The sequence below is a fragment of the Ornithorhynchus anatinus genome, chromosome 11 (assembly GCF_004115215.2).
Source record: "Ornithorhynchus anatinus isolate Pmale09 chromosome 11, mOrnAna1.pri.v4, whole genome shotgun sequence".
Classification (NCBI taxonomy): domain Eukaryota; kingdom Metazoa; phylum Chordata; class Mammalia; order Monotremata; family Ornithorhynchidae; genus Ornithorhynchus; species Ornithorhynchus anatinus.
This window is the reverse complement of record NC_041738.1, coordinates 36,214,414-36,237,286: the sequence shown is the minus strand read 5'-3', so window position 1 is coordinate 36,237,286 and position 22,873 is coordinate 36,214,414. Positions and strand designations below refer to the sequence as shown.

The window sequence follows — 22,873 nt, the reverse complement described above, 5'->3', positions numbered from 1 at the left end:
GGCTCTTTCCACTGAGCCACGCTGCTTCTCTGATGACACTGCTGATGCTATAGTCTCTGTACTCCCTGTAGCAGGCCCCCAGGAAGTCTGTCCGCAAACCAAAATAGGATCCCAGACCAGACAGCGTCCTAACCCAGCAGAGGGAAACCCAACAGCCCCTGCTACTTCCTCTGCTAGCTCTGACTGTGGCCTTCCCTGAGTGAGGTGCCGCTTCATTATTCAGAAGCCGAGAGGCTTTCCCTTGCCAGCCGGAGAGCCAAACAGCTGAGACGGCGATTTCGACAAGTCACTGCTGCAGTCTTTTGATCCAGGAAAGGGCCTGGGAAAATCAGAGGCCCGGGTTGAGGGTGCAGGGGTGAGGAACGCTTTACCTTTGAAACCCCAAGGCTTCCTGGTTGAAACCACAAATCAGGATATACCCACTAAGGCTACGCTGCAGTCCTTAGGTCTCTGCAAGAAGCAGTAGGCAACCCCTCTCTTGGAAAGGGAGGGCCGGTGACCAAGGAAAGGGGAAGCGTGGGAGGGGAGCAAAGATAAGCAAAATAAGAAGCAGCGAGGCCTAGTGGGAAGAGCCTGGACCTGGAAGTCAGAGGACCTGGGTTCTAATTCTGGCTTTGCCAACTGTTTGTGGTATGACCTTGGGCAAGTCGCGACTTCTCTGTGCCTCAGTTTTCTCAACTGTAAAATACCTGTTCTCCCGTCTACTCAGACTAAGTCCCACAGGGGGGCAGGGACTGTGTTTAACCTGATTAACTTGTATCTACTGCAGCGTTTAGAACAGTGATTGGCACATAGGAAGTGCTTAATATAATAATAATGACAATAAAGGAAGGGGAATGGAAGGAGAGACGATGGAGATGAGGCAGAAGGGACAAGGCAGCAACCCCAGGGGAGACTAAATCAGAGTTGGGAGGATCAATAATTCCTCTAGACCACAAAAATCCACTGGGTTGTGTGACTTTAAGCCGGACACAGAACAGTTAAGAGACTTGCTCAGTTCTCCAATCTGGTACCATCGGCTCCTGCCCACGCCTGAGGACTGACAGAGAGATGTTGGAAGATGACTACGACGGGCCGAGAGCTCCTTGGAGATTAAAGCCAAACTCAGAGTAGCATTGTTGTTACTATTGATACTATTATTAGTGAGTTGATTACGATTCCAGCCCCAGCTATGCTGAGCCCTCACCGAGTGACTGAGGAGAACTGGTTCAAACTTTGGTTTCTTTCCGTGCTGCAGCGTCTGGAATTTGCTTCGAATTCTTTACATGAGAGATTAGGAAAGCAGAGTGTTGCAGAGCCGAGGCTGTCAGGAGATTCCGCCGCTGGCTGACCCTGGGTGGTCCCCTTCCCCTAGTCCCCTTTCCCTCTTGGGTGTCTCAGGCCCCCCTTCAAGTCAGAGGAGAACAATCATCCTTGCTGTCAGGGAACTGAGAGGCTGAATGAGATCATATTCACTGGAGGCTTTTGGGGTCTTTGGGGAGAGGGACAGCTGAGCGCAGCTTATTCATTCACCAGCTTCCTCCCTCGCATCCAGATCTTAGGATCTCACCCTCGCCGCCTCTGAGCCTTGAGGATCACAACATTACCTCAATGGGCTCCATTTCCTACTGCAGCAGACCTCCAGGCCCTCCCCAAAGTCCCCCTCCAGTCTCATTGCAGGCAAAGCCTCTGAACCAGGCCTCTAAAACACAAAATCTGAGAGAAAGCTGATGTCCCTTTCCACAGAAATCCCCTCACCGCCTCAACTCCTGAGGATCCAGAACCACAACCTGGCTCCTGGGAGATGAGAACATAGGGCACCTCTGCAGTTTCCCTTTTTTTTTTTTTGGTATCTGTTAAGCGCTTACTATGTGCTAGGCACTGTACTAAGCGCTGGGGTAGCTTATATCTTGTAGGTGTCCAACCTGAACACAGTCCATGGTCCACATGAGGCTCAGAGTCATTTTCTAAGAATAATTCCTTACCCCCACCCCCACCCATCTCTCCACTGTGGTATATTGCAAGAGGGGAGGGACAGCTTGGGATATCTTACATTCTGCTTTTCTTTGCTTGCAGACACTCGCTCAAATTTTGAGCCTCGGGTCTAATTGATCCCTCCCCGCTCTCAGAAGCTGGCCAGCCCCAGACCTCTCCAATGGAGTCAGCAGTGGTCTCCCAAGGGGGCCGGGGTGCTCTAAAAAAGAATGGGAGAGGAAGGAAAGGGAAAAGAGGAGGTTTCCACCCTGCTTTCAATCCTTCCCACTTTGATGGAACAGGGATTGGGCACGGGAGCCCTCCTTTGCCTAAGGGGTTGGAAACTAGCCAAAGGCTACACATGAAATCAAATCCAGACAGAGCCTTGGGCCCCATGCTTAATGACAGATGGCCCGAATCTCTCTGCACGGTGGTAATGGGGGCTGGGGAAGAGGGAAGGACAAGGTGCTGTTTCTGTATCGAGGGGTCCAGTTAAAATGGAAGGTGTGCCCCATTTTCCTCCCTCCCCCATTCCTTCTTGGCTCCAATCTCAAGGGCAAAATTTACAGTTCTGGAGTCCTTGTTAAATCTCACGCCCTCAGTCTCCTCTTCTCAACAACTGCCGTGGACCCCACCCCCACCCCCCCACGCTCGCCCTTGAAGATAGACATGGTTGGCGGAAAGGAGACACCGATTTACATTTGTAGCTCAGAAAAGCAGCATTTTAGCAACATGCCTCTCCCAGATCACCCTCCCAGGGCATTCCCAAGGCATAGTAGCCGGTTGTGTTTTTAACCCTCTGACCTCTCGAAACCTGCAGTCCTGGGAGGGGCAAAAGCCACGCAAGGCCAATAATTATACCGCTCCTACCCTCCCTCAGCCCCCTCGTTCCCAGAAATCTCACCCCAGTCAGACGTTAATCGCTCACATCTTCCTGACCCGTTGGGAGGTGGGGGTGGGGACAGAGTGTTGATGGGAAGACATTACTCACCCTATTCTACAGACCAGGAAATTGAGGTCCAGGGAAAGGGAGTTATTAATTCCATGCCTCCATAAATCGGTCTCAGACGAAGTGTCTAAGGCCTCGAATGTCAATCCAGGGAGGCTTTAAGACTTCCACGGGGAGTCTGCTCGGGTCCAGACTCTCCTCTCATGGGTCGGTGGAGGTTGGTCTCAGCACTGACAGTATGGCTTCGGTTTACCTGACGACTGGGCTGGGCAGAGGGACATTCTCTAAAACCTTCTGATGCCTGTGCCAGGAAGTACAGGGAGCAGTTAAGCCTGGTCTCTGACCCTGTAAGATGAACATTTGCCCTCCTCCTCCTCCCTCACCACCCGTACAAGATAAGCAGCAGTACATTCCTGTCAGGGTCCGCCCCACACAGCCCTGTACCTGGCAGAAGCTGCTGGCTGCCTCTGCTAATCACTTACCCTGCCACGGGTGGGATCTTTTGACAGGAGAAGCATCTCCACCTGGGTGTTTGGCTTGGAAAGCATCCCATGGTGAAAATGTTTAAGCGCGCTGACTGAACCCACCCAGAAGTGTGCACCAAGTGAACAAAAGCCAAAGCTTGCCCTGTGTGGAGGAGGGGGTGGCACAGTATTCTTCCCCACAGCCCAGAGGTCTGTGCAGCTGTACTGCGAACACAGCCACGTTGGCAGCTGATTCCAAACTGAGCAGGCCCCATATTCTCCCCCTCGAGACTGTAAACTCGTTGTGGGCAGGGAATGTGTCTGTTTATTGTTATAGCGTACCCTCCCAAGCACTCAGTACAGTGCTTTGTACACAGTAAGCATTCAATAAATATGACAATGAATGAATGAAACCCCAGCTGGTGCCGGGCCATAACCAAAGGGAAGGAATCGCAGATTGAGATGCTGGGGGCCCTGGAGATGGACCCCTCTGCTCTCAGCACTAATCACGCAGCAGGGGGCTGAACTCAAGCTATATCTGGGAGGGGAAAAAATGATGACCGATTTGCTGATGAGACCAGCGTCCCCTGCCCCAGGCTCAGACTCAAGACGTGGGGGAACATGGGCAGACGAAGGTCTGGATTAAAAAGCAGGATCGACCCAGCTCGGGGCCCCAGGAGACTTGGGATCCAGTCCCGGTTCTGTCGGTTGGGGCTGGGCCGTCGCTGGCGGTTTCTGACCGGAGACCCGCCTAGGGCGTTCCATCGGGAGGACACTGAAAAATAGCTGGCTAATGTGGGCGACAGACTGCAGCTCCCAGAGGAATCTCCTGCTGGGTTGTGGTGTTGGGGCATCGCATCTGCACTCTGCTATGGTCGCTTTGGCCAAAAATGAACTCTGCATGTAGAAAAAAAAATCCTAACGTGTACTTCGCACTGTGCCGCAGCCCTGCTCGCTTGTAGGCACCGTGCAAACCACCGGCACTAAAATCAATTCCTCGTGCAGGTCCTGAAGTCTCGGGACCGAGCCCTGCCGATGGTCTGGGCTGGAGGGTCTGTCCTCACGCTTGGTAGAGTATGATACACACATGGGGGGAATCTGACAATCTACTGGGGGAGACAGGCAGACCCAAATTACAGTGTTTACCAACAGTGACCCAGCAGAAGGAAAAGCGAAGATAAAACCGATATCTCTGAAAGATCTGGAGTGTAGGGATCTGACAACTCCCCAGCCACTCGTAAAGAGCTGAAGGGATTTACATTTTTTTTTCCCTTAGCTCTGAGCTTCCTGTATGGAATGCTCTATCCGATATATTAAGTTAAGCTGGCATCCACCTAGGACAAATCACCCTGTTGCTTTATACATCAGGGCAAACGAAACATTGACCCATAAGGCACATGTTTTGGCAATGAGATCAGCTGGAGCTGCCTGTGCCAACCAAAAAGTATCTCCCAGGTACATTTCTGGTATTTTTTTTAACCTCAGGGAAATTGTGTGCATGTGTGTGTGATCGTGTGTGCCGGCATATGCCCAGCGTTCTGAAGACAATATATAATAATGGTGGTACTTGTTAAGCACTTACTATATGCAAAGCACTGTTCTAAGCGCTGGGGGGATAAAAGGGGCTCAGGTTGTCCCACGTGGGGCTCACAGTTTTAATCCCCATTTTACAGATGAAGGAACTGAGGCACAGAGAAGTTAAGTGACTTACCCAAAGTCACACAGCTGGCAAGCGGCGGAGCCAGGATTCGAACCCATGACCTCCGACTCCCAAGCCCGGGCTCTTTCCACTGAGCCACGCTGCTTCTCTTCTCCCTTGGACCTGTGACTTTTGGGCATTTGATATCCACCCTACCCTCCACCCCACAGCACTTACATCCATATCTATAAATTACTATAAATTACTTATAATAATGTCTGTCTCCCCCTCTACCCTGTAAGCACATTGTGGGCAAGGAACGAATCACCAACTATCACAATGTACTCTCCCAAGTGTTTAGTACCATGCTCTGCACATACAGAAGCAGCATGGCTCAGTGGAAAGAGCCCCGGCTTGGGAGTCAGAGGTCATGAGTTCGAATCCTGCCTCTGCCACTTGTCAGCTGTGTGACTGTGGGCAAGTCACTTAACTTCTCGGTGCCTCAGTTACCTCATCTGTAAAATGGGGATTAACTGTGAGCCTCACGTGGGACAGCCTGATTACCCTATGTCTACCCCAGCACTTAGCACAGTGCTCTGCACATAGTAAGCGCTTAACAAATACCAACATTATTATTATTATTATTAGTAAGCACTCAAAAACCATTGTCTGATGAGTAGGGAATGAGGGAAGGACCAGGGTTCTAATCCCAGCTCCACCACTTGCCTGCTGTATGACTTCGGCAAGTCACTCAACTTCTCTGTGCCTCAGTTACTGCATCTGTAAAATGGGGATTAAGACCGTGAACCTTATGAAGGACAGGGATTGTGCCCAATATGATTAGCTTGTATCTACCTCAGTGTTTAGTTCAGTTCCTGGCACATAGTAAACATTTAATAAATACCATCTTCAACCCAGCTTCCATCTAAGGCTGTACCAACAGGATGTGTGGAGAGGGCCACAGTGAACAGAGGTTTAATTCATGAGTGGGGTAGAATACCCCCATGCATAATTTCCCCTCTTCCACCATCTGCTGTGTGATTTCCTCCACCTGTAATCTTTTCGCTCCTGGCACGCTGACACAAATTGTTGTGGGGGCCAGAAGATGGAAGAAGCCTGCCCACTCCAGTGCCCTAGAGAAGACGCTCCCTCAGAAAGCCCTGCAAGAGTGGGGAGGGAGGGAGTCTTGATCTTCTTTCATGGGGTAAATGATCCCGGGAGTGGGCAGAGGCAGCGAGTTGAGGCAGCAGCCCTGGCACGAGAGAGGCTGTAGGCAGAAGCTCACATGAGGCCCACAGGACGTCAGCCCCTTGCAGAGTCCAAATGTCTCGCTTCAACACGTGGATTTGGAATCCATTCTCCGGTAAAATAGTTCTAAGGCAGAAAACAACTGTCCCAACCGTCTAACTCTTCTGCCAAATTCCTCTAACCCCCGTTGGGAGGGGAAGGGGCAAAACTGTTAATGGCTCAGCCTGATTTTACTTTTCTCAAGAAGCGTTTGAGGCCGGAGAGCCCAGCCACAGCTGCCCGTTCTCCAGACACACGAGGCGACTTGGAAGCCCCCGGCCCTCGCTCACACATTCCTAAGAAACCAATAGGGATTTCAGAAGCAGGAGAGGCTGATGTTGGAAGAGGGAAACGACAAATGAGATTGGGGAGAGAGGTAGTCATTAGGGAAGCCTCAGCAATGAGATCAATGCTTAGCATTCAATCTGACTCCTAGCTCCCGCGTGGCTATCGGATGTATTTTTCGAACAGACCCGGGAGGAAACCGCCCCTTCTCAAACTGGCAAATCTCTACCGTGACAAACTACATTTTGGGGACAGTCAGTGTGTTGAAAATATGGTGGTTAGGACAAAAAGGTTGGGGCAGGTCTCCTGAATTCTGCCCTTCAACCAGCTCCACCAGTCCACTGAGTGCCTTCCAGGAGAGTCACCCCACTTAAGCCTCAGATTTTCTGAAAGGAAAATGGAGACCCTACTGGGGTCAATTAGCCAAAGAGGCGGTTGGCTGGGGTGACTAAGCATCGGCTGAGGGCTGCTCTACCACAGGGCGTGATGAGTATCGTCTGAGTAACTAATTTTCCCCTCTTCCAAATGAGACTTATAACACCAGTGCCCATCTCTAGGGTGTTCTCTTAACGAGATGCCCCGGGGAATTATGGAAGGCGGCGCTGGTGGTGCCCGGGCATTGGTGCATCTTCTCCAGGAGATCCTACTGGTTCCCTCCCTCCGACCCCACCTCATGGATTTCACATGGAAACCTCCTAACAGCACGAGGCAGCAAGGGTTTGAATCACCCACAGGATCCGTTCCCAGTGGATATCCCGCAAGCAGAGAGGTTCAGGGTTTCAGACAAGGCAGAACCAAATCAAACTTAGCCAACTGGCTTGTCTCTTTGTTGTTGCCCTCCCACGCAAGGGCAGAAGCCTTTACAGACTTTATTAAGAAAACAGTTCCAAGTGAAAGCTCTGCAGGATGAGTAGCTACTGGAGAGAGCTAGAAGTCACTGTGCCTATAAAACAATAAACGTTTCTTTCTTGAACCTTCTTTTGGCTATCCTGAGGATGGGAGCCACAGAAAACAAGAAGGAGAAGTGGCTAGGGGTTAGAACAGAGAACTGCCATCACTTAACTCTCCAATGCAGGGCAAAATCACTTTCTCTGACTGGCCACTTGAATGTCCAACTCACTTCTACTTTAGAAGAACCTTTGGAAACCTTATGCTTACTGATCCAGGGTTTAAGGGCTGTGTGGTGTGGGGAAGCGCAGAGTTCTCCCAAAGCTTCCCAGCTCTCTCCCAACCGCAACATCCATTCTCTATTTGTTCTCGGGCATCTCTCAAGTAGAGATCACCCACTTGCTTTAAAAATGTACCCCCTTCACCTGCACTTCTGAACTCACCCCTTCCACCTTCAAATGAAAAAAAAAAACACCCAGCAATTTGCATCCACTCTTCCTTCCCACTCACTGTCTCCTTTCCCACCCATCATGTCCGCGTTGGGGATATGGGCGCAACAAGTAGTAGGCAGGGGTGCAGCACGTTATCAGATTCACACAAAGGTTTCTTACGTGCAAGACCCATTAGCCAAAGGGCCCACAATACAATGCCAATGCCAACAGGTGATTGCCAGGGTGGCCATTTCAGTAGCCATCGTAGTCTTCGCCACTTAAGCTAGCCAGTTATTTCCAAGATTCTCCCTGAGCCTGTCCATCATGTGAGATGCCTTCTCCAACTGAGCCCTCTTTTCCCTACTCTCTCTCTCTCTTTCTGTGTCAACTATGCACTTTGATTCGTACCTTTAAGCACTGGATACTCCCCCACCCTCTGCCCCACAGGACTTATGTACATATTTGTACTTTATTTTAATATCCGTCTCCCCTTCTAGACTGTAAACTCTTTGTTGGCAGGGAACATGTCTATCAAACTCTATTGAATAGGGAAGAGCTCTGGGCTGGAGAGCCCAGGATTGGGGGTTCTAATCTCACCTTTGGCTTCTGGCTCTGAAAAAATAAAATTTTGAGGCAGCGTGGCTTAGTGGAAAGAGCCCGGGCTTGGGAGTCAGAGGTCATGAGTTCGAATTCCAGCTTTGCCACTTGTCAGCTGTGTGACTGTGGGCAAGTCACTTCACTTCTCTGTGCCTTAGTTACCTCACCTGTAAAATGGGGATTAAAAGTGTGAGCCTCACGTGGGACAACCTGATTACCCTGTATCTACCCCAGTGCTTAGAACAGTGCTCTGCACATAGTAAGCCCTTAACAAATACCAAAATTATTACTTCCAAGAGCTTAGGATGGTGACCTGCACACAAAAAGCAGTCAAATACCAATGATGATGATTGATTAATGCTCTAATTCTTCAGTCATAGCCTTCACCACTAAGGACATAGCCCCAGCAGGCGTTCCCCTACTTTTGGTTGTTTCAACACAACTCTGTAAGGAGGTGTGAGCTTAAGTAGGGAAGAGAGTTTGAGGGGCCAGGGGCAAGTAGCAGGATCCAGGGAGGGGCAAAGGGGACTAGAGACTGGAAAGCCGGAGGCCGAATAATTAATCAGTCAATGGTATTTATTGGGCACTTTCTGCATGCAGAGCACTATACTAAGTTCTTGGGAGAGTACAATACAAGAGAGTTGATAGACATGTTCCCTGCCCACAAGGAGCAAGTGTGTAATAAGTAAAGATTTAGGGGATTGAGAGTCTTTCCTGTGAACTGAGAAGGGTACCCAGACTTCCCTGTGCTCAGTGCTCAGTTCAGTAAACACTCAATAAATATCACTGATGGATTCAGCTCCCCGGGAATCATGAAAGGGTTAGAGAGGCAGAACGGATCAGGAAGCGCTCCATGCTTGAATTTTGGTTGCATGTGTTTTGATTTTGGGGATGTCACTTTATACTGTGACTTGCAGTAAGCCAGTCTGTGTCTCAGAGCTGAGCCTACAGATCCAGCAGTTAAAATGGCCTAATAAACATTCCTGGTTTATGTTGCACCTGAGCAGGGATTTGCCCATGGACATCTTCAGACTAACACAAAAATAAATATAAACCAGACTGGTCCATTACTGGACAGTCTGGAAAATATCTCTGCCTCTAGCTGGGCAGTGATGGAAGGGTGGGGATGGGAGTTCAGAAAGACTTAAGCCAAACCTCAGGAGAGTCCACCTCACCTCCTAAAGGAGCTAAGCAACCTCTAATTCTCCCCATTATCTTGAATCTCACTCAAAGCATTTTCACATACCCAATAATTTAGGGACTTTTGCTTTGCTTTGGGGAAGTATGCTGTGCACGACATTCCTTCCTGTTGAGGTAAGCCCTGACCTTCCCAGCTCCCCCTGCCTCCACTCCCTCTCTGACCATTAAGTTCCATCAAACAGTTGTTATTTATTGAACACTTACTGTGTGCAGAACACTGTACTAAGCATTTGGGAGGGTACAATACAATGTTCCCTGCCCACAGTGGGCTTACAGTATGGAGGGGGAGTTCCCACCACTTCAGCTTTCTGGCTCCTCTCCCTACACCCCAAACATTCCTCCCCGGCACTCCCTTCTTCTACATTCCCCTTTTCTTTTTTTCTTTCCCCCCGGGAAAGCACCACTGTTTCTGCCATCACCAAGACCCCCTTCCCCAGCCAGGGGCCCCCACCTCCCGGAGGAACCAAAGCCAGGGAGCTGGGGCGGAATGAGGGAGGACATTGGGGTCCCCTCCGGTCCCTCCTCTCCATTGGCCGCCACTCTCTGCCTTCCCCCAGCCCACTGAGGCAGGGTTCAGGGCTGAAAACCAGAGAAGGCGTCAGCTAGCAATAGCAGGGATGCTAAATTGGAGGAAAAAAAAAAGAAAGAAAAGAAAACCTGCAAGGGATGGGGAAGAACAGGGAGGGAAAGTCGGAAAGGCAACATTGGGGCCAGATTTACACAGAATGGAACGTGATGCAAAAGCCACTTCATCAGAAAATGAAATTCACCAGGCAGAATAGAACTGCACTTTCTTGGTTTCTGGGAGCCAGAGTGCTCAGTCGTTCCCACAAGGGAGCATCCACTCCTGTAGTGTTCTCCTCCAGGCCGGTGCAACTCCCCATTACTTTTAGTCTGAGATTCTGAGCTTCCAGCAGACACAATGGCACCCTCGTTTCTTCTGCATCCCCAAGTGAAGCTCTCCAGGAACCATCCTTATCCCTCGGGGTCTCGCTGGTGTTAAGCAATTCAGCCCCAAACATCTGCCGGGTTTAGACCTAGTGGAGAAAAGATCCCAGAAATCCTAAAGCCCCACAACAATTCCCTTAGAACCAAAGCTTCCCTACTGCCAGGGGGAGTGTCCTCATCGTGTTGAAGCTCGTAGGGCCATAAGCACCAGGTTAAAACCCCAATTCACATTGTTAATGGTATTTGCTAAGCGATTACTATAAATGCTAGGGTAGATTCAGGCTCATCAGGTTGAACACAGTCCCTGTCCCACATGGGGTTCACAGTATCAATCCCCATTTTACAGGTGAGGGAACTGAGGCACAGATGCAAAGTGACTTGCCCGAGTCACACAGCAGACAAGAGGTGGAGCTGGAATTAGAACGCAGGTCTTTCCGACTCCCAGGCCCATGATCTATTCACAAGGGCATGCTGCTTCTTGTTAAACTGTTAAAACCATGAAAAAAATCTCACTTACCCCTGGGAATCTCTTCCTGGGTGAGGCCTCGCTATCTTGCAGATGGGCTCAACCCCGTGGCCGCCACACAAGCCGGGCTCTAGTAGAGCTAGCACGCCAGCTCAGAATACGGCTTTGAGCATTAAGATTTTAGTAGCTGAGCTGCAGTCAGGCCCTCCTTGTGATAATGACTCAACTTCTTAACCAGTTAACGATGCTGATCCGCTTCGCGGGGACCTGGCAACGGTGGGTGGGCAAGCCAGCTAAGGAAGCGGCTGTGACGCACTCTGAAACTGTTCAGTACTCACAGGTAGTCAGTGCCTAACCACCCCGTTGACCCGAGCTTGCTGCCGACCCCGAGTGGATGACCTGTGTGGGCCAGCTGCATCCTCTGTTGACTAACTCGCCTATATCTGGTCAGACTGAAACCAAGTTTCAGGGTCAAGACCTCGGTTATCAAATATGAAGCTGAGTTTCTCAATGCCGTGATCCCAAAGATTTTATAAGGGCAGCTTGGAATAGTGCGCCCATAGAAAAGGCAGGCTACTTGGATTTCATTTTTGACTCCACCATGGTTTTCTTCAGTGTCCTAGTATCTATTATTCCTTACCTTCTCCCCACAGGTCCTGGGTTCAGCAGGATAGTGAGGATGAATGAGAAAAAGTCTCTCAAGGACACTAAACTCAAGCTTGAGTCCTGGACAGGGGTTTTGCGGGAGAACTATTGGAGGGGATGGGATTTCAAGAAGTCATTTGAGTCGGGTAGGAGGGCTAAGGGGAAAGAACCGGTCCAGTCTTCCTATGTACAGGTTTGATAAGATGCGGCCAGTAGATGATCAGCTTGGCTCAGTGGAAAGAGCCCGGGCTTGGGAGTCAGAGATCATGGGTTCGAATCCCCCCTCCGCCGCTTGTCAGCTGTGTGACTTCGGGCAAGACACTTAACTTCCCTGTGCCTCAGTTACCTCATCTGTAAAAGGGGGATTAAAACTGTGAGCCCCACGTGGGACAACCTGATCACCTTGTATCCCCCAGCGCTTAGAACAGTGCTTTGCACATAGTAAGCGCTTAACAAATACACCATTATTATTATGATCAGAAGTGGCCTGATCTGGGTCCCTGCTGTGGTCAGCTCTGGTGCCTGGGGCAATTCAACCCCAGCTTTCCGGAGACAGGAGGCAGCACCTCCCACCAGAAGCATTAACAGAATGGTGTCTGTTGCCCAAAGCTGGAACAGAGCAGAGTTGCTTAGTGGTTAAAGAATGCGTTCTAATCCTGATTCCGCCACTTGTCTACTTCTCTATGCCTCAGTTACCTCATTTGTAAAATGGGGATTAAGACTGAGAGACTTATGTAGGACAGGGATTACGCCCAAACTGTTTATCTTGTATTTACAGAGTTTAGTACAGTGCCTGGCACATAGTAATCACTTTACAAATACCATTAAAAAAAAATTGAGAGTATGTGCTGGAAAGGCAAGCAGATAGGGTGGTACTCACTGTGGGAGACCTATAAAGACCAGGTGATGGGGTTGAAGTAGTGAGTCTGGACATTTATTTTTGCAGTGTGGAAAAACCTCCTAGAATGGGAAGCCAACAAAAAGGAATCCATGCCTGAGATTACTTAGATCTGAGCAAGATAGCCGGTCAGCGTGACAGAGGGGCAAGGGTGGATAAGAGTGATGGTCTGCAGATGGGGAGGAAAAAAAACAGAGCGGCACAGATGAATCCCCTGAGATTTCTGGTTCGTAGCACAGAAAGAACCGCACCCCTGCTCAGAGTTGGGAGGTGAGCACCAAAAAAAGATTTTGTTCATCGTGGTAATTTAGGCAAATAAGGTGTTTGGTAAGATTTTGGTGATGGGGGTGGAGGAGGGGAATGAAGCTGCACGCCATCCTCTTCTGTACAAAGAACCACCCCATGTAGGGAGATGGTTTCTCTCTAGACAGACTGGTGGGCAACGCACTAGGCAGATCCTCTGTCTGAAGCCTTGCTGATAGATGCTTCCCAGCCCTGGGCCTCTGGATGCTAAGGAATAGCCCCAGAGAGCTGCTAGGTTCCCTCTGTACAGCTTGGTGAGAAAGCCACAGAAACATGGGGTGGGGAGGAGGGGGAAAGAAACTGGGCGTCTTTACCCTTGGGGAAGAGTGCCGGGGGAGGCCGAGGCAAGCACAAGATGGAAAGGGTTCTTCTTACTTGGTTTCTCTTTTAAAAAAGGGAATGGTGGGAGGAGAGCCTTTGGCTGCAGTGACGGTGTTTGTGGTGGCACTAGGCTGTAAGCTCACCCTCTAGACTGTAAGCAGGGCAGGGAATGTGTGTGTTATATTGCTGCACTGTACTCTCCCAAACTCTTAGTACAGTTCTCTGTTCACAGTAAGCGCTCAATAAATATGATTGACTGCCACAGGAAATAGAAAGAAGCAACTTCCACCTTGTCCCTCACTTCTCCTCACTCATCCTTCTCCTTTAACCTCGGTTGACACTACCAGGATGGGTCGGGTGGCTGTTTAGGCCATTCCTGCTTCTGCCTCAGCAGTGGCAGCAGAAGGGTTAGCCTTGGATGAACTAGCCCATTCTGGGTCATGATCGCCTGGAGGAGAAATGATCCAGGACGGGCCCATTTCTCAGGTACGCCACCAACACCACTCCAGGAACCCAGAGAGGGGCAACTCCAGGTGAACTGGCCCACCTGGAGTTGCATCTCCCGTGGGACCAACAGGTTGAAGCAGCAGTGGGCAGTGGAAAGGCAGGCGAGTTCTGCCTTACTCTTTTGTCTATCATCCCTCTGCTCCTCTCCCTTTTTCTTCTTTTTTCTCTTCTCTCGGCCCTCCCCCACAACCTGCCAAAGGGGCTAGATTTTGACTCCCACAAAAACCCATCACGTAGTCCTGAGTCTCAGCCGGCAATCGCAGGTTCAACCGATTCTGGAGATAGGGTGGCGGTTATTTCCTTTTTCACTTCCCCTTCCTTGTCCTTCTTCAAGGAGGACATCCAGGGGCAGGTGGGCCTGGCGGTTTGGGTGTTTCACGATGACAATCAAGACAAGGAAAGAAAAGAATGCAAGGCAGAATCCTCTGAGAGAAACCATCTGTTAGGAGCACAGAGCACAAGGAGTCTATTATCGGGGTGACCCTGGGCATCGCTGTGGCTAGCGAAGAACAAAGATGACTATTAAGCCACCCTTCTGTGCGCATTTCCTATAAACAAAGTCCCAGTTGCTAAACCCAGCAGAAGTCAGAGCAGGAAGTTCTGACACTGCTGCCCCGACTTGAGCCTGCTCCTCTTGCATCCCAGCTGTGCTATCATTCCTGGGGTCCTGCCTCTCTCTCTGGGTCAGGGGTAGCCAAGTTTTTTCCAAAGTGTGCCACATGACCAGAAATCCATCAGTATGCAGACCGCATGAATGTTTTATTGATCACAATGATGAAATAGAGCCTGTTAGCGATTCAAAAATATGGATTTATTTTAACATTAATAAAAAAAAGTTTTAAAAGTGTTTAATCAACTTTAGTAGAACCAAAGCGGGCAGTGACTAGGCTGGGGCTAGCCACTGATCAATTTTGATAGAGTCAATGAGAATATTGGTATTTAAGAGTCTACACTATTGTAGAGAACTGTGGGCTGTATTTGGTCAAGGCATAATCTCAATTCTGTTTATGCCCTGCTGACCTAGTACTGCGTGTGTGCTAGGTTTAAAAGGTCGATTGATTACACCCCTTCTTTCACCTTTTATATAGTTCAACGATGTCTCTCTCTGCCTCCCCTTTCAAACCCAAAGGTTCTTCAAATACGGGGATCATATCTTTTACTTACTTTGTACATTTGATATGAATTCCAGGAGCCTATCACAGTGCTCTGCTCACAGTGGGTGCTTGGTAAATACTGTTAATCACAACGAGAAAGGCTCGGGTTAAGCGGAAGCTGTTTTTCCGGTGGAGTTTGGAAAACCTCTTCTATTTCTGGAAGGCTGCATTCTGGCCTGAATTGAGGATAGGAACTGAGTCTCACCGTCCTACTGAAGAAACCTGAACACATTCCAGCCACGCAGATTGGGCGGAACAGAAATTCCTTAGGAGGGTTCAATATTCAGTGAGAGTATCTAATCCACACGCTGTTTGGGACTTGACCTCTGTGGCCAGTCCTGGCTTTGTTGGGGGAGATTTCTGAAAACGTTTCCTTGCCTGTAAGGGGACTTGCTCTGATCAAAAAGAACTACTGGATTGTGGAGAGATCAGCCAGGGGTGGGGGCAATCTCCGCAGGGCAGCAGGACATAACTCCCGGGAGAGTGGGAAAACATGTCTGGGCCTTGCCCTCAGTGGATACGGCCACAGAGATGGTGAGTCCTCACTCACTGCCATTAGATGGTAAATTTTCCTCCAGGAATTAACAAAGCAAGACTAAGAGGAGCAGACCAGAACCCAGAAACTTGCAGGGAAATTATCTCCATCCCCAGAGAAAAAGAAATACATTGAAGGCTATGTGTGGGATGAATAGAGACAGTTAACTCTGCCCTGAGTGAGGAAGATTGGGCTTTAAGGGTAGGTAAGGGAGTCTGGAGCTTGCTCTTTAATGGAGCTAAGTGAGTAAAGAATCCAGGAACGAAATTTCAACTGAATCTTAACACCCTGATGCCCGGTTCAAACAAAGAGATACACACACCCTTCTCTTCATTCCAACCTTAAGAATAGCAACAGACAAGTGAACTAGGAACCTGAATTCACCCTTCTTCATGTATCTCGAGCAAAAAAGCTTTCTTCTACTGCCCTGGCTAACAGATGGCTCAGTCATAATACCATCACCAATTTTTTCAATTCTTTTCACTCTCTTCCTAGATTTATACTGCACCAATAACCCAGGCCTCTCAAAATCCCTGGAGAAAGTGGGTTTACGCTCGTGAAAAATGCCCACATACAAAGAGACACCCATCTAGATATGCAAACAATCTAGCAGTGAGTGTCGGCCAAACTCTGGCCTCTTCCACCGTACTCCGACACATGGGTAGGATCGAATCAGTAACATCAGCTTTGAAAAGGCCTGCACTCACGCTCACGCTCTCTCCCTCTCGATATGCATGCATAGAGTTATGGGTACAGTTGTGGCTGGAAAAAACACACAAAACTATGAGTCACATTCCCTTCCACACTGTTTGCATGAAAAGCTAGATTCTTGCTTTGCTAATTGATCTGTCCCCCAGAGGGCCTACGGCTCTGTTTTTGAGCCCGCCTCTTGGCATCCTGATCTTAGTGAAGGCTTTGCTCAAAGAGAGTCCCCCTATCCTCTCTTACGGCATTTGTTAAGCGCTTACTATATGCAAAGCACTGTTCTAAGCGCTGGGGTAGATACAAGGTCATCAGGGTGTCCCACGTAGGGCTCACAGACTTCATCCCCATTTTATAGATGAGGGAGCTGAGGCCTATAGCCTGTCTGCTGCCGGGCAGGGCGGCCTACCTGGGGCAGTGGTCTACCAACAGCTCACTGCTATGTTGTTCGGTTAGCTTAGCTCCTTCACCTTGCCTTTAGATTGTGAAAGGAAGCACACACAAGACAGGCCCAGATAAACCCCAAACGGATCAGATTGTTGAGGTGAAAGGAGCAAAACAGGGTGATTACCTTGGAGTTTTGTTATTGGATTATCACTGGGGTTCTTTCCTTCATGTAGAGCTGATAAATCATTTGGTCCCTCATTTTTCTTACAGATAACACGCTTTTTTAAGGGTAACATTTACCACAAAAATACAAACTGTCAATTCTATGGTGTTTCCGGTAACAACGTATGAATCCAAAAGCTGGACAGTGAAAACACAGGATAGAAAGAACACTGATTATTTTGCAATGTGGAATTGGAGAAGGCTTTTGAGAATACCATGGACTGCCTGAAAAACAAACAAATGGGTTTTGGAGCAAATTAAACCAATGTGGTCTTTGGAAGGTCATTGGTTCTAATCCCAGCTCTGCCACCTGCCAGCTGTGTGACTTTGGCCAAGTCACTTAACTTCTCGGAGCCTCAGTTACCTCATCTGTAAAATGGGGATTAAGACTGTGAGCCTCACATGGGACAACCTGATTACCCTGTATCTACCCCAGTGCTTAGAACAGTGCTTGGCACATAGTAAAAGCTTAACAAATACCAACATAGAAAAAAATGACTTAGATTAGCATATTTTGGATACATCATCAGTAGGACCAAGTCTCTGGAGACGATACTAACGTTAGGAAAAGTTCAAGGAAAATGTGGAAGAGGCAGGCCAGCAGCTAGATGAATAGAAACCATAACAACAATAACGGAAGAACTGTTAGAAAGGTTACAGATAGACTGTGAGCTTCTGGTGGGCAGGAAATGCTACTGTTGATTGTTGTACTCTACTTTCCCAAGCACTTAGTACCGTGCTCTGCACACAGTAAGTGCTCAATAAATACACCTAACTGAGCCAGAAACCCATCAGTGTGGCCAGACTTGAAATCTCTAGGAAACAGTGCATCAAGTGACCGGATTCGCCGCGGAGGTAGCCTGTTCCGAAGGAACGGCGGCTGGGCAGCCTCTCCCCTGCTTCCCTGCTACTGGGCTGTCACAGAGACTGGGTCCCCTCACACCATCCGAGCTGAAAGCGAAACTAAGTGGGTCCTGTGAGCAGGTGGGGCCTGAGACTACAGAAACTGAGAATACAGTAACTGGAATGCCACGTTGCGGCCATGGGGACAAGACCTAAAACGGTTGGGGCCAGAGGAGGAACTAGACCGTGAGAAGCAACGTGGCCTAGTGGATGAGCAAGGGCCTGAAAGTCAGAAGATCTTGTGTTCTAATCTTGGCTCTGCCAGGTGGTGGCATGTGACCTGGGGAAATTCACTTCATTTCTCTGTACCTCAGTTAACTGTAAAATAGGGATTACTTCTGTGAGCCCCATGTGGAACAGGGATGGCATCCAACCTGTTTATCTTGTATTGATCCCAGTGCTTAGTACAGGGCCTGGCACACAGTAGGCAGTTCAGTACCATAAAAAAACTCCCCACAGAATAAAGTGGGATGGGCTGACTGAGCCAGAGCCACTCCATAGCTCCAAGTGGCTCCACAGGGTTTTCAGAGCCACTGAAGCAGGTTCTGGTGCCAGGTAGGAGAGCCATGACCCCATTGGCAGAGGACAACAAGAACCCCTCTCCATCCTGGCTCTCTTCCAGCCCCACTCTGGCCTGGGGAGGATTACTCAAACAGCTGTGAGGGTGAGGCTTGGGCCTAAAGGGCCTACCCGGTGAAGCTGGCCCCCTGAGTATCCCTGTAGGTGCCTCGGAAAAAATCTCCCCAAAGGGCATTAAAGAGGAAAGACTCTGATAATGATGAAGCTCTGGGAGTTTCTTTGTCCACCACCACACTATGGTGGGGGTGAGGAGGGGTCAATAAGCCAGAAGTAGAGGAGGACCCGATGGGGCTCCGCCTGCCAAAAAAACTACCTAGGGCATCTTTTGCGGTGGACAGGTTCAGTAAGAATCCTAAAGAAAGCTGGCTACTGAGGACAGCAAACACCAAAGCCGCTACCAAAATAGCTGGTTTAGGGAGCTACCCCATAGCAGGTGCACAAAGCTATGGGCACTCTGGCCATAAATGGGTTTGGTCTGGAAAATTCTTGCACGCATATCACAATGTGTTATACCCCCTGCCCGCCTACTTGCTTTGTGTGCCCCCCACCCCAGCAGGAATACAACAGGCAGACAGGGATGAGAGGGCACAAGACACTGCACAAACTACGAGCACCATTCCATCACGCAGATTCTCCGTCCCAGAGTCTTTGTGACCAGACTACGGTTCATCCATCACTTGTGGCAGGAGATTCCATCATTATTAACATTTTAGTTAGACACTCATAGAGCAGGGACTGTTCCTTACTAGAGCGCTCATGGGTGAGCTGGAAAGACCACAGCAGGAACGGGCAGTGCCTTCCACCCTTCGCACTTATGGGAGAGGAGAGTACCTTCTAACACTCCGGTTCTCTCCCAGATGCTTCAAAGAAGGCTCTAGCTATGTGGGTGCCCAATAAATACTATTGGCAGTTTCATCTTCTCTGAAAGTCAGTCCTTCACTCTGTCAACGCAAGTGCTAAAGATCTTGGCGCTATGGGGACTCCGCCTCCGCTTCTTCTTAACGTGCAGGAGTCTGGCTCACTTTACAACCTCGAGCTCGTTTCCTCCCAGAAGCTCAAAGGCATTTTCAAGTGAATGAAGGCACATCTCCACTAAGAGGCCTTCCCTGACTAAGCCCCACTTCTCCTCATCTCCCACTCTCTTCTGCGTCGCTCTGACTAGCTCCCTTTACTCTTCCCTCACTCCCAGCCCCACAGCACTATGTATATATCTGTAATCCTATTTATTTGGATTGATGTGTGCTTCCCCCCAGATTACGATCTCACTGTGGCAGGGAATGTAACTCTTTATTGTTGCATTGTACTTTCCCAAACGCTTAGTACAGTGCTCTGCACCCAGAAAGTGCTTAATAAATATGACTTGACTGAGGACTGTTTCAGTCCAGCAGGCTAGCGCCATGCACAGATCCAAAGGGAGTGGAGGGAGAGGAGGAAAAACCTAGAAGTTTCTAGAATGGAGAAACTACTTGATCCTCAGGAACCCTTTAAGAGGGCAAGCTCTTTTGCATAGGTTGTCACTTATTCACATAGCTGGACCACAGCCATTCACAGGGAAGGAGCTGGGCAAGGAGGAGGACATTAGATCAATGAGAGAAAATTCCAGAGCCAGGAGGAGAGAACAGTCCTCGTGAGATATCCAAAGGGAGCGGACGTAAAGACTCAGTGTTCACCAGAAAGACGGACAGCCAACAGGGTGAATTACCAGGGAAAGGTCACTGCCCTCAGAAGAGTTGCTAAGGGAGCTATAGCAGCGGGTTAAGGTGTGGGTATTAACCCCTGGGTTTAAATTAAAGATAAACCATTTTTCCTGAACCTAGTCCTACTTTGAGATTCTGCTGTACAACTCCTGTCGCTGTTGAAATCTTTACCGCAGTAAAAACTGGTTATCTGTTTAGAGCCCACTGGTGTGCCACAGCAATCTGTTTATGTGTAACCTACTCTAGGGCAGCACTCACTCTCACTGAGTGGAGTCATGGGGATTGGCGTTTCCTCCAAACCTTCATCTGCCACCCTTTGGGGTCCATGTGGCTAGCTGAATCCCGGGTGATTTCTGTGCCTTCTGGGGTTCCTAACCTGAGGCCCATGGGGTGGTGGCCAAACTACTGGGGCATTCTTGGGGTACACTAGTATGGTGTTCTGATGAGAGTCCTCCCATGGTTGTAAGATGCCATACGCTCTAGGAGTCCGGTGCTAGAAACAGGGTTTCTGATATCAAAAATTACTGGAAAGAAGATGAAGATCTTCTGAAAGCTAAATCATAACGTGAGAAGACTAGGCTGAAACCACAGTCTTTAGTGTGACCTTCATTTTTTTGTCTAAGGCTTTCTCTTTCAGTTGGCCATCCAACCGACTTCACCAGGGGGAAAAAAACACCTCCTTGTCTGATTCTGAAGATTACAGGCCCTGCTAGTGTTTAGCATGTGTTCCTATGACTGGCATTTCAGGTGCACAGCTGACATCTAAGCTTCTGAAGAGCTACTTTTCTTTTCAAGCATCTACTATGATTCTGAGGCCCTAGAGAACTTACCAGCTACCTCACTGGTTCCACACACCTCACTTGAAAAAGCAAAAACCTGGGCCCCAGCCCGCTCCATCCTTGTTGGTTCCACAGTCTTCACAAATCTCCAAATGAGACTTGCTTCACTGTAAGTCAGGGTTATGGGAACCGCTCAAACAAGGTGGGCCAAAAAGAAACAAAAAAGGCCAAAAGTTTGGCTCATTTTTCCACTTAGAAGTCAAATTTTCTACGGAGGTCCTCTATGGGCTTGGGACAGAGAACCATTCCTGGACCCAAAGGAGACCTCTTTGGCACTAGGATCGGCATCGTGTCTATTCTGTTCATCAGGTTATTTTGTCTCATCCTTGAGATTTGCCAAACATTTAAGGAGCATCCTCGGGTGCAAAGCACGGACATAGGGCTTTTTCCTTCACTGATTCCCCACCTCCCCGAGAAGACATCAGAAATGAGATTCAAATGAGGAAGCATCTATAAATTCAGAATGCAGCTGTACTTCGTGAAATTGCTCCGATGGTGTGTTTGGAGATTCAGTGTTGATTTTCTATTAGCATTTCATGGAAAATATTTTAAGTCTACTGCAGAGGGAAAAAACAAAACTCTCTCCCTTACATTGTGAATCCAGTCTGTATCTTCCTCGGCACTTGGTACATAGTAAATGCTTAATAAATGTCACAACTAACTCCTCCCTGGATCCTCCTCCTTCTACATCTTCGTTCCTCCTAAGTCTTCCTCTTTTGTCCACAAAGCCCTGGAGATTGCTTCCTGTGGCACAGAGGAACCCAGCTCCCTGGGCCCCTTTTGAGACACTAAAATAGAGAAAGCAAAACAGATGAAAGGAGAAGTTGTCCCTCCCTGTCCTAGCTCTCCTCTCTTGAGCGTTGGCTTCCTCCAAACACCACCCATGGTTCATTCTGACTTCTACGTGCCAAGTGAAACCTCACATAACTCTCAGCCTTTCCAGAGTTCTCCTGACCCAGCCCACCTCTAATATACCAGTGGCTTTAATGAGTGATTGGGGCTTCAGCCAAACAGAAGGATTAAAAACCCAAACCTGGATGTGCGCATGAGTCAAAACTTCTCCCAGGCTACTTGTGAGCATCTTCTGAGTAAGGCTCTCTGTGTGAACTTTAAAAGAGGAAGATAAGCTCTCAACTGGGGTTGCTTGGGAGCTCTGGGGAACAGAAAGAGTGAAGAGCACGAGGGGAGGTACTGTGGGAGATGAAGGAGCCCAGCCTTAGCCTTGAGGAGAGGCGGGCAGCAGCCTGGAAGAATTCCCAATGCCAGCTCTCCAGGAGCCCTGCTCTAATACAGTACAGGCTCAGTCTCCCTCCCCTCTTCCCCTCCAGCCACCAAAAATAAACAACTTGTTGATTCTGCCACACTGAAGCTGCTCCCTCAAGACCAATTAACTATTTACTTTTTTTTTTTTTGAGGGAGCCACAGGGTAAGCTGGCCTCAGAAGCAGGGAAGTCACCACCCTGCAGCTTACTCTGGCCGCCATTCCAAGATTCACACGGCACCTGAGCTAAGTCAGCTCAGTGATAATCAATGATAATTCCTGAGTGCTTACTATGCTCATAGGACTGTACTAAGCGCTTGGGAGAGTGCGATACAACAGTATTAGCAGACATGTTCCCTGTCCATAGCGAGCTGACATAAGTCAGGCCTGCTGTCCTGAAAAACTATTGTGGTGGGGGGCATGGCACAGAGGATGGAACTCCAGGGCTTGGATTCTCACCTACAGTGACTCTGGCAGGCTCACTCTCTGCACCTCTGTTCCAAAAATTGGCCAGCCACAGAAGAATCATTCAGAAGTGACTGTCGTCCCTTGTGCCAAAAGAAAGCTCCCTGGCCACACAACAGAATAAGTCATTTCAACACAAAAAGCTGTATTACTTCATGTTTTCATCCAATATTTTACCGGGTTCAGAAGGCAGAAAGAAAAAGAGAGAAGAGCATCCAAAGTGGCTGGCCTGCTAGGATGGGCTTCAAACTCCAGGCAAATTTTGCTCTCCTGTCCTGAATAGATGGAGCCTCCTCCCTGCCCATTCAAGGTTTTTCTGCTTCCTTCAGTTTCTGGTCCCTCAGAAGG

At 49.0% G+C, this 22,873-nt stretch overlaps 1 protein-coding gene across 3 annotated transcripts in view; it reads right to left on the bottom strand.

The window, feature by feature from the left end:
• ST3GAL2 (ST3 beta-galactoside alpha-2,3-sialyltransferase 2) overlaps positions 1-22,873 on the bottom strand; it is a 59,084-nt gene that overhangs the window by 30,749 nt on the left and 5,462 nt on the right. The window contains exon 1 of one of the 3 annotated variants that reach the window (XM_029074487.2): positions 11,159-11,233. The exons of 1 other annotated variant lie outside the window; for it this stretch is intronic. The gene's annotated coding sequence lies outside the window, so the exon portion shown is untranslated. Of the gene's footprint in view, positions 1-2,944; positions 3,179-11,158; positions 11,234-22,873 lie in introns of those variants that run through there. One more of the 3 variants, XM_029074486.2, reaches the window with a different exon arrangement.